We start from the raw sequence: 9,924 nt of genomic DNA, 5'->3' as shown, positions 1-9,924 counted from the left end.
TTTCGTATGTTATCATAGATTCTGGACAGATTGAGTTTAAAAAAAATACGATTATTTTTCCCTTCATGCCTATTATGATGTTCTGAACACACCGGAATGATGAGGGATAAAAAAGGTAACAGTAAAACAAACAGACAAACAAAAACAAAAAACAAAAAACGAAAAACTTTGATAAACCCTAAACAATAAGAAAAAAAAAAAAAAAAAGGAAGGAAGGGAACAAAAACAGCTAGCATAATTCTCTACCTTTGTAGTAGAAAGATCAGTGACCTGAGATTTATGAAGCTGATTTTCTGGTGCTAATTAGCTGAGTTACCTTTGTCATGCCTTTATACTCTCTGTGATTCTATGTGGTTTTTTGTTTTGTTTTGTTTTTTTTTTCCGTGCTACCTTCTACTGAGAAAATCTCTTAGGATGGCTGTGGGAGAAGAAAAATAAATGTCGGCAGGATTTGAAATGGTAATAATAATGTCACATATAGAGTAATAATAGCTAGCTATCTTACCTGACTGGTTCAATTAAAAGGGTATACATATTAACCAAGAGGGGATAAGATCCCATCCAAACTTTGTGACCATCACAAGTACCAGCAACATCATCTCAGTTAGGAATTCCTTTAAATTTGGTTGCTTTCAATAACTATCTTACTTTAGTATTTACCACTTCTGGTTTGTTTTCTTTCTTCATTTCTCTTTCTCTTCTATCTCTATATGCAGATTAATAAGAGGAGATTAATGTATTTAAAGAAAAATCCAAAAAATGCATAACTACTTTAACAGGTAAAAAACAAACAATTATGCAAACCTAGTAAGTATGGTGACTGATAAATCTAAAAAAAAAAAAAAAAGTTATTTTAGATGGAAAGTAAAGTGACACCATAAAGTAATAATATTAATTTTGTATTTTGGATCATAAGCTAAACCTTCTAATTACAAAATAGAGTTGCAATGTGGTCTTGATAAAATGATTCAAATGTATCAGTTGCTTAAAAATAATGTACATCAAATACATTAATCATTGAATAATCAATAAATATGTAGGTGCTGTTATTAGCCCATGACTGTGTCAAAGGAAATATTGATTTAGGGAAATATCATCATTTCTTAAGTAAATCATCACTGAATACTCATCTTTTTAATCTTTTACGCATGCTATTTTCTTCGTGTCTTCCTTTTTGCCTCTCTCAAACATAGTTCCTTTGAACTTTTTTTAGAAGCAAGTTTCCAGGTAAACAGTCTCCTCTGCAGCTTCTTTAAGACGCCTGATCTTCCCAACCATCTTTGCAGAAAGCTGGCTCTCTCCAGGGGCCCACATTTTTTAAGGTTCTCCACAGAAAACAAGGCATAAGGTGGACCCTCTGTTGCCACTTCTTGGACAGCACTGCCATGATGTTTGGTTTAAAATACAAAGGATAGAGGTTGGATGCAAAGTCAGATTTGTTTCATTCTGGAGCCTGCCTTAACCATCCAGCTGCCCTGCCCTTCAGGTGATGCTGTCAGATAACCCACAGATGATGGTGCCACACGTCATGCTACTTCAGACTTCTGTGCAGTTTACCACCCTTAACCTCAAATGACTTTAAGTCTCCTCTACCCCACTAGTTCCCATCTGTCATCTGAAACTCAGTATATCAAGCATTCCCTCCAGGAAAGCTTCCCCAAATCCTCAATCCAGTTAGGGGAAGTTTCCAACATTACAGTTTCAAGGGCTCATAAGAGCCCAACACTTACCCAAATGACTACTCACCATCAGCTGTCTATCGCATACCACAAACATCTTTCTTTGTATTCTACAACTGCAATTTACTCTAAATTAGGGAACAGATACTGTTTATCTGTTTTCCCATGGTAAGCACTCAATACAAGCTGCACAAATACATTCAACTGCTGTGAACCATTTCCCCCCTGTGGGGCAGTATTTTTTCTGTCTTAGGTCTATATAAAGTCTTACCTTACAGAGTTTAAGTTCCACGTGACAATAGGATTACAAAAACTGCTTTTCCAAATGACTTCAAAAGTTTTCATACGATGTTTATATTTATTTCTGTCTTTGTTATTATTTTTTGCATCAGATTCATTTGTTTTTTCAATGACTTAGCTGTTGTATTCATGTTTTCCACAACTGTTCAAACAAGTCATTGTAGATTTTTTTACACTTAAGTGTATTTTGTGGAAATCTAAACAATGCCATTTTTTCCACATGCACAATGGTTGCCTTGCATTAGCTATTTCAGACATCTTTTCTAAAGTTTGACAATGCAGTCCAATTGCTTATTAAACTACAGGCATAAGAATTTTTCTTTTCACTGCTTCTTTCTTGAAATATCTATTTTTTCCAATAAAATGTAAAACTCTTTTTTTTGAAACTTTAAAGGTAAGTGCAGAATCAGATTAATGTGTTAAAATCTTAGGAACACTTAGTTGTCTTAAAATATTTAATAGACTAAATCCAAAGCTCATACTTAATATTTAATTATCTTCCCTCTCTTGGTTTAATCTTCTTGGTTAGCCCTAACTTATTCCATTTATTCAAGCCTACCCCACACAAGAATCAAAATGGTTCAATTTGAATTCCCTAAATCTAGTATGATTTCCTTTATCCCCTTCTTTCTTCCTGAGTCTGCTCCTATCTGGAACATCTTGTTATTGGCTTGCCTGTTGCAATCCTTTCCATTCCTTAAGGTTCAAATCACCTTCTTCATGTAAGTTATCTCATCACCAAAATATGATATGAAGAGTTACCCTCCCAAACTGGTGTTGTTTCTCTTTTTCTTACTATATTCCACTTGTAATCTTTTTTAAAATTTTGTATTTATTTGAGAGAATGAGTGAGCAAGAGAGCACAAGCAGGGGGAGCAGCAGAGAGCGAGGAAGAAACAGACTCACTACCAAGTAGGGAGCCCGATGTGGGGTTAGGTCCCAGGACCCTGAGATTGTGACGTGAGCCAGAGGTGGATGCCTAACCGCCTGAGCTACCCAGGCACCCTACTACTTGTAGTATTTGTAGATGCTCTGTCTTCAAATTAAATTCAAAAGATGTTTTTCCAAAAAACCCACTTATTTGTATAGCAAATTTTGTTAGAAATGTTTTTGTGTTGGTCTTGTTGTTTTTAAAGCAAGGGTTCTATTTTAATGCATACAGGGCTAACACAATTAGGTAATGCTTCATGAAGTAAACGACCTTCAAAGATTTTAATTTTTCTTTAATTTTAATTTTATTTTTTTCAGTGTTCCAAAGTTCAAAGATTTTAGAATGAATATTACTTAAACATCTAAATATTTAGTTTGGGGTGAGCATTGTAAGCAAAAAGAAAAGATGCCAGGAAGATGGAATAGGACACAGAGGCGAGAAAGTATGGCACCTGTTTAAGGGATGTTGTGCTCTGGTTCTGCTGGGAATGTCTGCATTGTGGGTCCACTTCAGCATTATCTGATGACTTGGCAGTGTTAAAGTCCATCATTCTTCCCTTAGAATTGCCTGAAGAGCTCTGTCCCCAGTGCATACTGAGAGTGTCCAGAGCACTCTTCATTGCCAAAGGGACAGATGCAAAATTGGCTGGCCCACTGAGCCAAGCTCCTCTGTTGCAGACTCATTTGGAGTTTTTCCCTTTGCCTGTAAAGTGTTGTTCCTATGGTGTGTGCATCTGCCTATGATCCCATTTTGTTGAGATTATTTAATTGTTCCACATGCTGGGAGTGTTTATTTATTTACCTACCAGACACCTGCACCTCTTTGATGCTGTCTTTTTGATTTGTTTATAAATAGAAAAAAGAAAATCCCATTGAGGGTGAAACACATTTTATGTCCAGTGAAAATGTTTAGCAATCACAGTAGAAAGCACATTGTTTTAATTTCACAGTCTGTTGGAAGCATTAGCTCATTAACAAACTAATTAAGGAAAAGGAAAGAGAGGTGGTTTGGGATAGAGAATATTGTTCACTCTAGTCAGCATGCATTAGCAGAGCTCATAGATCTTTAACTGTTAAGCACATATCAGATTTCTGTCTAACCTCCTTGAGCACCTGACCCTATTAGGTTTACACTTCTCTCGCTCCCTTCTGTGTCACAGAAATAAAATAGCTTCCTTGATTGGAGGTGATGGGGTCAGTTTTATATTTCAGGTTAGTTTTGTGTCCTGAAAATTGAAGGGAATGATAGAAAAAAAAAATGCATTCTGCACCTCTTGTCCTCCTTCTTTAAACGTTTCATAAGTGTTTGTTTACTAGGTGTGAGGCACAAGCAGGAAGTAGCATCTGACTCTCAAGATAGATTTTTAAGGAAACTGTTTACAGTGCAGCATGATAAATGTGAGGATAAAGTCCTGTATATCAACACAAAGGAGTGGGAAGAAGATGGTTAAGAAAGGCTACCTGTTAAGAGGACTGTTTACATTAGATGCTCTCTATTCCTTTTTATACACCACACAGAATTTATGAAAGAATGTGTATATTTTATTCTGTGACTACAACTCCATGAAGAGGGATTAAGGAAATAATACTAGGTGACATTGATTGATTGATTATTTCCTATTTGCCTTACGCAAATTAATTTACTGATTCCCCACAAAAAACCTATAAGGCAAGTTGTGTTTCCATCACCTCCATTTTGGAGACGAGGAATCAGAGGCTTAGAGAGTTAAGCAACTTTCCCAAAACAGCATTGAGAAATGAAGTAGCAGAACCAAAATACAAACTCCGGCAACCTGATTCCCATGCCTTTGATTCTAACCTTTGTGTAATATGGAAAAAGAAGCTTTTGAAAAATGGAGACAGAAGACTTCAGGGACATATATCTATCACAGTCCAGTTGGGAAAAAGCACACCAATCATTTAAGCAGGGGAATCTTTATACAAAGAATTATCAGAGTAAGGAGGAGATTAATTTGTAAGAGAGGCCAAGAGAGCTCTAGAGAATACAGGCAGAAATGACAGACAGATGACAGCAGCTACTACATTTAAAGTTAAGTGGGAGAATGTGAGAGAACCTAAGGAAAAAGCAAATTAGGCCAAAGAAGACATACAAATGGCTAACAGACACATGAAAAAATGTCCACCATCATTAGCCATCAGAGAAATTCAAATCAAAACCACATTGAGATACCACCTTACACCAGTTAGAAGGGCCAAAATTAACAAGACAGTAAACAACATGTGTTGGAGAGGATGTGGAGAAAGGGGAACCCTCTGACCCTGTTGGTGGGAATGCAAGTTGGTGCAGCCACTTTGGAAAACAGTGTGGAAATTCCTTAAGAAATTAAAAATAGAGCTTCCCTATAACCCTGCAATTGCACTATTGGGTATTTACTCCAAAGATACAGATGTAATGAAAAGAAGGGCCATCTGTACCCCAATGTTCATAGCAGCAATGGCCACAGTCACCATACTGTGGAAAGAGCCAAGATGCCCTTCAACAGATGAATGGATAAAGAAGATGTGGTCCGTATATACAATGGAATATTATGCCTCCATCAGAAAGGATGAATACCCAACTTTTGTGTCAACATGGATGGGACTGGAGGAGATTATGCTGAGTGAAATAAGTGAAGCAGAGAAAGTCAATTAGCATATGGTTTCACTTACTTGTGGAGCATAAGGAATAACATGGAGGACATTAGGAGAAGGAAAGGAAAAGTAATTTGGGGGAAACCGGCGGGGACACAAACCATGAGAGACTGTGGACTCTGAGAAACAAACTGAGGATTTTGGAAGGGAGGAGTTTGGGGGGATGGGTGAGCCTGGTGGTGGGTATTAAGGTATTAAGGTTGTGGGTATTGCATGGAGCACTGGGTGTGGTGCATAAACAATGAATCTTGGAACACTGAAAAAATTAAATTAAATTTTTTAAAAAAGAAAAAGGAAAATCCAGTTAGGAAGGGGACCTACACCACACCAAGCTTAATGTATTTACTTTATTATAAATTTGTTGTATCTGAGGCCCATTGGTTGGAAGAAAACTTCTCTGATACCATAGACTGGAGCTGGGAAACCACCTCTTGGAGTTCTTACACAACTCAGAGAGGGTACCTCCTTTGCTGCTGCAGGTGGAACTTTTTGGGTGTGCGCCATTTTCTCTTGTACACCACTAGCCAGGAAACTGTCCAAAAAAAGCTCCAAGCCAGGTAAAAAATATCCTTTCCATTTGCAGTGATCCTGTAAGAGCCTAATATTAAGCTAACTGACAAAGCAGAAGTGCTTATAAGGTCCAGCCACAGTACCATAAAACGGGGCAAAAATGGGTAGATTTAGAGCTGAGACACAGAAAATCAAAAACTGATATAGCACTGAAGAGATTTAATCTTGTAAAAATAAGGTGTCCAGTAATGTGCTTTCAAAGTAAAGCAATGATACTTTATAAAAAATTAATGACATAAGACAAAGTCTTGGATTAATATGTTCTCTCTCTCCACACACACACTCAAACATGCACACATACATCAATTATCAGATTATTTCAAACAAATCTTGTGTACACGTTACTTAATGGTAACAAGAAGTACATGCTTTGCTTTGCTTTTGGGGAATCTACAATGCTACAAATTACATGCTACAAAGCATCTCCACCAATTTCGAGGTTTGGAATACAGAAAAAGAATATAATCCTTGTAGAATATCCCTCCATTTTCCTTTTTGTTTTTATTTTCTCTTTCCACAACTAGAAGAATTTTTTTTCCCCCCAGAGAGATAATGTGTGCATGCACACAGGTGAACTGGGGCCGGGGGCGGGGGGTGCGGTGCAGAGGGAGAGAGAATTTTAAGCAGGATCCATGAACAATGGGGAGTCCAATGCAGGCCTCGATCAAATGACCCTGAAATCACGACCCAAGTTAAAATCAAAAGTCAGGCACTTAATCCACTGAGTCACCCAGGCACCCCTATGAGAATTTTTTGTTATTAATCTTAAAGTTTGAATTAAATTTAAGTGTTGTTTCTCCCGTATCACAATGTGAACATTCTAAATTGGAAGTCTGAGGCTGAGACATTCTTCCGTATTTATGTATATGCTGTCCTTACTCTGTTAAGAGTGGGGATCATAGGTTGTCTCCTCCACCCTTAAGCCAATCTAAATAGGCTAAAAATATTTTACAATGTATTGTGACTTGTTCTTATCTACTCCCTAGAACCTTAATATCTCCCTGACAATAACTCTAGACTCTAAAGGAACACATTTGAAAAAGGAAAAGAAGCAAAAAGTCCTAACAACACACTTTATTTTTATTATAATTGATAACTTAGTCTTTTATTAGGAAGAATCCAGACTTTGAAATTAGAAAAGCCTTTAGATGTGTTTGTAATTCTGAAGAATGTCATTGACCTTTTCTATTTTGGGGGGTGGGGAGGGAGAAAACCCTATAAAAGTGTGCTGTATCAGCAAGTTAGAAGATAGAAAACATAATTATAATGTCATGGTCTGTATTCACTACAGAGAGAATAGGAAGAGTATGAATTTGATTATCCAAAAAATATCCATTAATTGTTTTGTTTTAAATTTTTGGAGGCATTCTAACATTTTCAAAGAAGTAATAGCTGAAACTAATCCATGTTAAGTCTTTTCTAGCTCAATTTGTATGATTCTAGCACAGTGATGGGATAGAGAAAATTTTCAAATAAGATAATACAACCTAGTTGTATTTCAGTTCCTAAGTGCTATACAAGATTCAGGACTCAGAAGAAACATATTTTTGATATTAATTTCAATGCCCTTGTTATGATAATGAAGGAAATTAATAAAATAGTACAAAATATTTTTGTTTTGGAAATCAAAGAATATGACTTTTATTTTCCAGTATCAAAATGCTACTCTGAAGAAACAGAATTATATTTTGATGTTCAACAGTCTTCTCCATATTTAGAAATTTAATGCACTAAATGTATCATGGACTTTTAAAAAAGTCTTTTTTAGCCAATGCGTAAGGACTTAATTTAAATTCGGTGTGTTATTTGATAATGAGAGCAAACTTTTGGAATAAAGACTATACATACATTTTTCAGAGGAAGGAATTACACTTCAGAGAGGTTAAATAAATTGCTGAAGTTTGTTTAGATTGCAATTTATAGTTACAATTCAAACCTAGGGTGATTGATTCCATATCTTACAGTCTTCTCATTATACCAAACTGGCTCTTGAAGTCTGGTTTTTGTTTTTGTTTTTTTTTTTTATATCTTAAACATATACTCCATGAAGATAAAGGAAAAATTTGGGTATATGTCTTAAAATCTCTGAGAAGTAGATTATCAACTTCTCCAAGAATGTATAAGAATATTCAGTAAAAGACTGGTGTTTTCAGAGGCCTGATAATGTCTTACATTATGACAATAACAATTGTTGCAAAGGACAGATTCTTTCTAATGAATTGCATCACCAAGAAGCACCATATTAAGGGATTTAATCTTAACTCCATTATTCCTCAGTATATTTTAAGACCCAGAAATTTAGTTTACAATAACAGTGAAAATTCTTTTTTTTAATTTTTAAAAAGATTTTATTTATTTATTTAACAGAGAGAGAGACAGCGAGAGAGGGAACAGAAGCAGGGGGAGTGGGAGAGGGAGAAGCAGGCTCCCCACTGAGCAGGGAGCCAGATGTGGGGCTTGATCTCAGGACCTTGGGATCATGACCCCAGCTGAAGGCAGGCACTTAACCGACTGAGCCACTGAGCCACCGAGGTGCCCCAATAACAGTGAAAATTACTAATGTTAGGAATCTGTACTTGCAATCAACTTGTTTAATTTCAATTAATTCATTCTTTTGTCTGTCTTGAATATTTTTATAGTGTCATTTAAACATATTTTGGAAAAATCAGATCAGTCATTGGGTTGTATAACAAACAAGCCCTGCTTAAGAGCATTGTATTTTCTATTTAATCAACTCGTGTTGTATCTGGGAAATATTTATCTTCAAATTCATCTATTGTTAAGATGGACATTATCTTCTGCCTTAGGTGGTTAGTTTGGTATAAGTCTGGAATCTCACTCAGTTCAACAGGTTCCATTATTTATCTTTGGTGTGCCATGACCCTTCCCTTGTCAGGTCTCACTGTTCAAATTCACATTCAGTTCACCTGATGGAAAAGGACTGTTTTATTTAAAATGACCAGATATCCCTAAAAAGAGATAGAATTGAAATAACTGCTTATTTCAAAGAATATCATGGATATTGATCTGAGGCTATTCTTTTTTTTTTTAATTTATTTTCAGCATAACAGTATTCATTGTTTTTGTACCACACCCAGTGCTCCATGCAATCCGTGCCCTCTCCAATACCCACCACCTGGTTCCCCCAACCCCCCCCCCCACCTCTTCAAACCCTTCAGATTGTTTTTCAGAGTCTATAGTCTGAGGCTATTCTTGCCAGGTAAAAACACATAGTCTTAGAGACTGTTATCTCTAGGACTCAGAATACCATGTGGAATTATTCCTTCTTAGCAAGGGGTCACATCACATCACAACCGAAAACTTTTATGGATTTTGCAGAGATAAATAAAAAAAAAAATATATATATATATATATAAATTATTTGTCCAGATACTGTTTTCATTGCTTTAAGCTTAATGTCTACTATGCGGTTTTACTCTTTTGCTCTTGGACCTCTCACAGAGCTCCTAAAATATCACTTATCTTTTAATGTAATAGTTAACCTATAAATGATTAGTACCTAGTTTTAATTCAGGACTTTAATTCAGGACATAGGAAGTGCACAATAAATAATATGTAAATTTCAAGTAATGAAAATTTTAGAAAACTGTCTTAGAATTCTATGTCTAGAGTGCTGATACATTTAAAAATGATAACTATTGGGGCACCTGGCTCAGTTGTTTGTGTTTGACTCTCAATTTCGGCTCAGGTCATAATCTCACGGTTATGAGCTCAAACCCTGTACTGTGTTCCATGCTCAGCGAAGAAACCCTCTCCTTTTGCTCCTCTTCCT

Source organism: Lontra canadensis, unplaced genomic scaffold (assembly GCF_010015895.1).
Source record: "Lontra canadensis isolate GAN:19392208 unplaced genomic scaffold, GSC_riverotter_1.0 scaffold74, whole genome shotgun sequence".
NCBI lineage: Eukaryota > Metazoa > Chordata > Mammalia > Carnivora > Mustelidae > Lontra > Lontra canadensis.
The sequence above is the reverse complement of the archived record's forward strand: the minus strand, read 5'-3'. Positions refer to the sequence as shown.